The following is a 9,037-nucleotide window of genomic DNA, read 5'->3' on the forward strand; positions in this document are numbered from 1 at the left end:
TAAATGTACCTTACATGTCACTATATATTGTGGTATGTTTCTCTTATATCCTTTTACTGGATGGCTTCCACCAAGAAAGGGATCAAATGTAACAATTGCCATTTAAATTTTAAATAATCAGATTTAAATTATAATTATTTAGATTTTAAATATATTTGTATTTTATATTTTAAAGTTTACAAAGCATTTTCCTCTCGTTTTTTGACTTTTGTGACAAAAAGTACAAATACTTCCATTTTACAAATGAGGAAACAGCAAATGAAGTTTTGGAAGGACCAGGTGGGGAAGAGATTGAGGAGTTTATATTCTATTGGGGGAAGATAACTTTTTTTTGGGAAAAAGCAAGCCCTAAAAAAGAAAGTTGGGAGAAACAGCAGAAAAAATTTTCCCTAAGAGGGGTACTTGAACTGAGCTTTGGAGAAATACTGGCTTTTTAAGTGGCAGATCTGAAGAGTGCATTCCAGGCCCCAGGGCATAATTAGTACTGAGATCCAAAGAGGAACGTAAAGTTTAAGGTACAGCAAATAGATCGGTCATTTGACCAGAATATACTACCGTCCATAAAGGAGTGAATAAGATCTGGACTAGTGGGCAGAAAGCCAGTTTGTGGTTACAATGCAAGACTAAGGCATTTGAATGTTGTCTTAGAGGCAAAAAAGAGCCAGTGAAGATTTTTCAGCAGGGAAGTCCCAGACTCTTAGTGATAATTGGTGACTATGTGGAGGGTAGATTAGAAAGGGGAGAAGCTGGAAGCAGAAAAACCAATTAAGAGGCTATTGCGATAAATCAGGCAAGACAAGCTTGACTATGTTACAAAGTTTTCAGTTTTGTTTTTCCCCTCAATGGGAGATGGGGATAAGTGGGAGGGAGAATAAATACTTAATCATTGAAAAACAGATAATAAGAATTAAAAAAAAAAACAACTAAACAATTGAATCAAACAGATTGATTCAAGTTAAATCTAGATTCTTGTCTATCTTCTATGTACTGGCTGTGTGATCCCTAGCTAGTCAGCCTCTCACATCTCTGACCACTCCCTAAGACTCTTTATTGCTGAGAAAATGCCAGACTACCGGTGAAGGAAGTTTATCTCTGCACTAACCACATCTAAGCCTGAATTCTAAGAATGGCAGGCTGCATTCAGAGAAGAGGGATAGGGAACTGCAAGTTTCCTTGCTGACCAGTTGTCTGGAGGAAAGAGATGTCACAGTGACTCCCTTTAGGAAGCACTGGCCACCCAGAAGATACAAAATAAGTGTGTGCTGTTGAATGGAGTACCCTGGGACACAGAAACTACAAGCCTGAACCTGTGCTTGCTCCTCTGATATCTCTCCAAGGAGGTGATTATTTATCTAGTTTTCAAACCCTTGAACAAGCCCTGGGAGGTTTTGTTTCTTGTTAGCTCTGCTCAATAGTGCTGGCTGGATCAATCCCCTGTACATAATTTACCAAAGGTGCTGGGGAGTAGGGAGGAGAAGCTGCTCTAATTCTGTTAATACTTTTTGGATTTTAATACTGCTCCTGGGCTAACCATCCATTATTCCTCACAGACTTTATGATTAGCTTGCTTCCAGGATTAGACTTTCAGGCCTGTTACCAAAAGACCAGTGGAATAGTAGAATCAGGGAATAAACCCTGGATGAGCTGCCACTGCCCACTATTTCCCCAGTTGAAAGCCAGTCCAGAAAATCCGTTCTTTTAGAGTGAAAGAAAAATCCTTTATTTGATTCTCAAGAGAGCAGGTACACTCCCAAGGAGGACCCACCAAATGCAGACACAGGAGCAAGCATTCTGTTAGTTCTGCTCCTTACCAGTCCCTTCAAGGTTTAACAGGCAGTTAGTTACAACTGGTCAGATTTACAATCCAAATTACAACTGGATTGCTTTTCTTTTCAACATTGATTTGATTCAGGCCAATTCCAATGATCTTGTGATGATGAGAGCCATCTAAACCTAGAGAACTGTGAGGACTGAGTGTGGATCCCAACATACCATTTTCACTTTTTTTTGTTATTGTTTGCTTGAATTTTATTCTTTCTCATTTTTCCTCCTTTTGGATCAGATTTTTCTTGTGCAACAAGATAATTGAATAAATATGTATAACTATATTTGATTTACATATATTTTGTCATGTTTAACATATATTGGATTATTTGCCCATCTAAGGGATCGAGTAGGGGGGAAAGGGGAAAATTGGAACACAAAGTTTTGCAAGTGTCAATGGTGAAAAATTATCCAAGCATATGTTGTGGAAATAAAAAGCTTCAATAAAAAAGTTAATAATTAGATTGAATATACATCAGAGTTACAATCAGTTGGATTTTCAATCCTCTTTCTTTAACCATTCCATATGGATCATAATATCGCATATGGCATCCCAGGCATGTCCTATCAATGACTCTAGCTGGTTTGAGTCAGTTAAGCCTGGGTCCCTTAATCAAGACCTTTGTTGTTCCTTGACTCACAAGGATTGTTTGGAGATATCTTAACAAGATATTTTACCCCTTCCTTCTGACAATATCTGTGGAAACCTAATTTCTCAAACTCCTCACAGGCCCCTCCTGGAACAATGAGTATCAGAATATACTATTGCTTACTTCTGTCACATAATTTTTCATGGAATTTTGGGTCACCTCCAGTTGCCATTCTTTGGAGATCATGGGGCTCTTTACTGATTTCCAACTAGATAGCTTATTTTTAACCAGCCCTATGGATCCCATTGGTAATTAATATAGAGAACTCCCAGAAAGTTCATATCGATACATATCTACAACTCTTCTGTCTGAGTGGTCTCCTGAATAACCAGGGCAGACAAGATTGAGAAATATCAGAGAATATGTCAAAATCTGGCTTAGGAAGGTTATAGAAGTCATAGGGGATGGAATCATCTGACATTATTTAAATTAAAAATCAGACTGAAGGTATGATGGGTAGGACTCTATCAGATGGAGCAGAGACATAAACAACAAATATGTAACAGAAATTAGGCTGTACTCAGATTAAGTACTTGAGAAAGAACCTAGGGAGAAGGAATTGTATCTATTAATTTGTATACAATGTATCAATATGTTCTTTTAGAATTTCTTTTATTGTTTATTTTGATACATGTAAATATTTACTACTTTTTTCATATTGCACTTATCAGTTATTTGATTATCTATCACCATAAAATGTAACATAATCAAAAATTTCCTGAAAGTCTATTCACTTAAACATCGATGAACAAAATAAAAATATCTGTGAAGTTCTGGTCCAGTAGCAAAAGTAAAGGTCTCAATTAAGCCAGAAGCTAACCTCTGGAGTTCCCATATAGTACATGATCCATCAGAGACAAATAGAAAATATTTGTGCATGTTACATGGGAAGGAAAGTTCTCATTACACTTAAAAAGCCTCCTCTTGCAAATCTATAGCAATGGGAAAGTGTGTGTGTATTGAACTTTAAAAACAACATGAATGAAAATTTTATCTTGTCCTGACTATGACAAGCTATGAAGCTTATCAATTCATTCCATCAACACAAATATTTGTGACAAGAACTCCTGATGAAAAATGATCTGTGCCTAAGGACTTTTACAATCTGGATCTTACCTATTTTTCTAGTCTTTTACAGGCAGTTTATAGTCTAGATTTCATGGCCTACTTCATAGATCATTTATGACCTTCCATCTCCCATCTCTGTGCTAATTTGCAGACTAGCAATTTATTCATAAAACCAGACTGGAGTATGTTTCACTGAATGGGGCAAGAAGATTTAAGTCTGGAGACAAGTACTGGGTATCAAATGAAATATTCCCATATGTCCTCTGTTACTGTGCTCCTCAACTGAATGGGGCTATTATTTAAAGAATTTATCTTAAAAGTCTCAATAAAGCTATCAAAATATCAGAAAATGACTGACATTAAGGTAAATTCAAGAGTTCTGGGACTAGAAGAGGCCTTAAAATCAGATTTGGTAATCTTGGACTACAGGACCTGACTCCATTATCAGAGACATTACCATAACCTTTGAAAAGATTAGGGCCAGATTGTAAAAGGTTATAGATAGCAAAGAGAAGATCTTTATATTTTGATCCTGGAACCTCTGGAATTTATAGAGTAGAGGGTAATATTTTGGCAACTGAGTAGAAAAGTATTTGTGGTAATGGAAGCACCTAATGTGTGTGTGTGTGTGTGTGTTTTTAATTTACAAGCCTTTATTAAGTGCCCACCATATGATAGGCCTAAGCCAGGTCTTAGGAACATCTAGGGAAATAAGAATATCTAGAAGATGGTGATCAATTGTGTGCAAGATTTCTGAGAAGCCAGTAAGGATGAAAATAGAGAAAAGGCCTTAGATTTAATAATAAAACATTGGGACTGTTGTAAGAGTTAAATGAGGTGCTGGGAACAGTAGGAGCAGCAGATACTCTTGTGCAGAAGCCAGACAATCGTATCTGTTGAAGTTACAGGGTACAGTCAAACTGATGGGGTGAATCCTGAAATTCTCCTGACAGTGACCCACCCTTGGGACAGTTAACATCAAAACTATCCCCATACAGGGCCACAAAAGTTAAGAAGTCACCCACCAAAATGATGGGGTATAGGGTGATACTCCTAAAGCATATTGGGGTCACCACTAGGTATCCCAAGTTGTCTCAAAAGATTTTGCAGGCTTAGACATTCTTCAAAGGGTAAAGATTTTTATTATACTACTAAAAGCAGGCTAAATTCATAAGGGTTTTTAGCAATAAACAAGAAGCCACCAAAGTTTGGGAAGTGAGGGATTTTTATTGACTAAATTTAAATTTAAATTGGCTAAATTCCAAGAGAAATTAGTGGACTAATCCCAAAAAGGTAAGAGGTGCTGGAGGGCTAATCCTAAAAGAAATTTAATATCCTAAAAAGAATTAGGAAGGAATTGTAGTAAAGCAGATCTTTTATAGGGGAAATATAACCTCAGGTGTTTGATATCAAAACTTGACTTTCTAATTGGTAATCGAAACTGTGGGAGTTAATGATGGTTTTGTCCATGCAAAGAATTCTTCTAAAGAACTTCACCTGGGGGTGGGGATGTAATAAAGTCCACTTAAACAAAAGGCCTAATCAAATCCAAAACCACTATAATACTATCAGTGTTCTGCCCAGCTTGCTTCTGGATGTAGCTAGGTTTCCAGATTGTTTACTCTAATTCAGATTTACTCCTGACACCATTCTTTGTTACCAAATTCCTGGGGGCTCTTCTTCAGCCAACGTAATATCCACTTAGAGTCTCCTAAAGCTATAGTCATGTCCACAGATGAGATGATTTTTTGATCTTACTATGAACTTTAAGAAAGCTAGAAAAAAGGAAGTAGTGGAATAAAAAATAGATAGTGACTACACCCAATCCTCCATTGCTTATTCATTTCCTTTTGGCTACTCCCCCACCTCCTCACAAGCCAGATGAACATTTCCAGAAAGGGAAACTAATGCTTTTAATGAGACTGCCTCCTTTTTGTGTCTTCTTTTCTTTGGTACCATGCCTTGTGAGAAAGGTCTCAATAGTAGCATTTCTACCAGTTCCATATCATCCATTGCTGGCTCCCTTCCAGACATTTTGAACTTGATGTCCAATAGACATCACAAACTTAACCTGTATAATAATAGATTCATAAAACCATTGCTCTTCTGAACTTCCCTATTTTTATTAAGGATTTCACCATACTTCTAGCTATCCCAGCTCAAAACTTTGCTATCACCCTTAATTACTCATTTATTTTCATCTTACATATCTTACCTATTTCCTGGACATATCTTTACCATGCTACCTACGTTCTAGCTATCATCCTGCTCTCCCTAGCACTTCAACTTTGATCTCTGTCCTTAGTTCCCCCAGCTCTGATAGGAGCCTTACCTTGTTGGAAAATAGACCTCCACAGCCATCTCTACTCAATGCTGTCATGTTTCCCCTTTATGTATTGTCTTCCTCCATTACAATGTTAGCTGGCTGAGGGCAGGATCTATCTTGTTTGCTCATATCTGGATCTCCAGTGCTGGTATTGAGGGTGAGACACCCTAATGGAATTGAGGGGTCTTCAGACCAGTGTCCCAGATTTTGTGAAAGAATTCACTGTAACGTGCTCTCCTGGCAGTTACAATTACTAGTCTGTCCTAGACCCACCAGAGTACCTTTGACCACTGTCCTTTGCAGTGTGAGCTCTACCCGGCTCGCCTCCTCTGAGGCCTTCTAAGGTCTCTGGCCACAATCTCTTGAATCTATAGCTTAGTAACCGGTAGCGCACTCAAGAACAACCACATGTAATCTTAAAAGCCTTTATTATACCTACTCACATAATGCCCTGACTGATGCCCTGACTTGTTGGTTCCCTGGTGAACACCTGGTCAGAAGACCCACGTGTTCACTACCAAAACCCTTACCTCTTTCGGCTACCCATCCTGGCTTGGCCACCCAGGCTAGGAGCCAGGGTGAACAGCACGAGGTTAAAGAGGGCGGTTGCTGCCTGCAGTGGGCTTATATAGGGCCTGTGAGGTCACACACACAGCCAATCAGCGAGAGAGTCACCCATTACAAAACTATCTCAATATGGCCAGGATCCCGCCCAAGGGCAGTCCTAATATCCACAGAAATTACTTCTGGGCCTCAATCCCGATGCACTGTGTCCGCCCATTTAAAGGGCCCTTACAATTCACAGTCCCAATCTCCAAGTGAGGTTTTGGCAAAAAAAAAAAAAAAAAAAAAAAAAAAAAAAAAAAAGTTTATTAACACTAAGTAGCTCTCTCTCAGAGGGCTCCCTGATTAGAAAGTAGATGATTTGAGGTACAGAGTTAAATTTTATTTAGCTTTCTAGCTAGCCAGTGATCTCTAGATAAATTGAGGGAATAATCTCCAGGTCAATAATGAGTGATGATTATTCCCAAAGCCAGGATCTCCAAGTGAATATAAGGTAGGGAATATTTTAGGAGTTTCCCAAGGCCAAGTGGAAAAAGTATGGGGAGGGATTGGAGATTCACAAAGATCAGGGGACTACAGAGTCCTTATTACATCATTGGCACGTAGTAAGCACTTAATGTTTCTTTTATTCTTGATTCTTTTTTTATTTTCACATATGAAGTTTAAAAAGTTTGAAAGACATAGTTTCTGGGTAATTTCATCATTTTATTCATGAGACTAATATGTTTGCTAATAAAAGGAAGCCAGTGGTCCTCTTGAATGCCATGGTAGTAGGTTCATAGTTTATATGCCCTTGAAAAAGCAAAAAAAAGCAACATTCCTAAGCATGTTAAACAGTTCTGTCTAGTTAACAATTATTGAGAAAATGAATATTATCATGAGAGGCTAGATATATTCCAAGGAAGGTCTTGAGGTATGGGACTTGTATTACTCAAGTCTTGGTCAAAGAGGCTTATCAATTTACCTATTACCTGTCTGATAAAAAGGAGAATCTCCATTTTCCCAGACCTGTCTTTAAGAAAGATTTCCCACCCTGGTAGTGTAAAGCCAGAGAAACTGAGGCAAGTCAGAGATTAGGGTTTTTTATATTTTAATGTGGAGAATTTGGACTAGCCATAGCCAGCCAGCTGGATTGGACTCATCTCTTTTTTTTTTTTTTTCTCTTTTTTTTATTAATTTTATAATTATAAATTTTTGACAGTATATATGCATGAGTAATTTTTTATAACATTATCCCTTGTATTCATTTTTCCATATTTTCCCCTCCCTCCCTCTACTCCCTCCCCTAGATGACAGGGAATCCCATACATTTTGCATGTGTTACAGTATAACCTAGATATAATATATGTGTGTAAATCCAATTTTCTTGTTGCACGCTAAGTATTGGATTCTGAAGGTATAAGTAACCTGGGTAGATAGACAGTAGTGCTAATATTTTACATTCAATTCCCAGTGTTCCTTCTCTGGGTGTAGTTGTTTCTGTCCATCATTGATCAGCTGGAAGTGAGTTGGATCTTCTTTATGTTGAAGATATCCACTTCCATCAGAATACATCCTCATACAGTATTGTTGTTGAACTGTATAGTGATCTTCTGGTTCTGCTCATTTCACTCAGCATCAGTTCATGCTAGTCTCTCCAAGCCTTTCTGAATTCATTGGACTCTTATCTCAAAGCATCCAGCAACCAGCAAGTAATTCTAGAAACTTTTATAGGGCTCCAGCTATGAGGGAAACAAAGGCAAGGGGGTGCACTGGGTGAATGGAAATTCCAGGAAGGACCATAACTTTTTTATTCTTATAGGTTGGGGATCAAGAAGACAGTTGAGCAGGAGACAGGAGTCTGAGGAAGAAGATAACCAGGCATTTGAGATAAGCCATTTGGAGTTTTATGACTCTTTGGAATGTGAGAGTGGCCAGAGGTCCCTGTTCTCTTAGTCCTAATGGGGCAAGAAAGGGGGGGATTGCCATCAGGGAAATCAAGGCAGAACAATTCAAGGAAACTGAGGTAGGGAAACTGAGGCATTACAGTTGCTTTCTGGATGAGGAAATAGGAAAGGGGGAAAATCTTGGTTCTGATTCAATTATTAGTTATTAATACAAGAGAGACCATATATACAATCAGTTGTTAAATCTTTTCTATTTCCAAAGCACCTCTCATATCTGACCCATTCTTTTCACTCACACAGCTACCACCTTGATTCAGATCCTCATTATCTCTCACCATAATTCATGTAATATCCTCCTAGTGGGTCTCCCTGCCTCTGACCTCACCTTTCTCCAATCTATCTGATAGATTACTTTTTTTTTCAAGCTTTTTATTTTCAAAACATATGCATGGATAATTTTTCAACATTGACCCTTGCATAGCCTTGGTTTCAGATTTTCCCCTTCTTTCCCCCACCCCCTCCCTTAGATGGAAAGCAATCTAATATATGTTATACATATTAAGATATATGTTAAATCCAATATGTGTAAACATATTTCTACAATTCTCTTGCTGCACAAGATAAATCAAATCAAAAAGGCAAGAAAATGAGTAAGAAAACAAAATGCAAGCAAACAACAACAAAAAGAGTGAGAATGTTATATTGTGACTCACATTCAG

This window comes from Sminthopsis crassicaudata, chromosome 1 (genome assembly GCF_048593235.1).
Source record: "Sminthopsis crassicaudata isolate SCR6 chromosome 1, ASM4859323v1, whole genome shotgun sequence".
Classification (NCBI taxonomy): domain Eukaryota; kingdom Metazoa; phylum Chordata; class Mammalia; order Dasyuromorphia; family Dasyuridae; genus Sminthopsis; species Sminthopsis crassicaudata.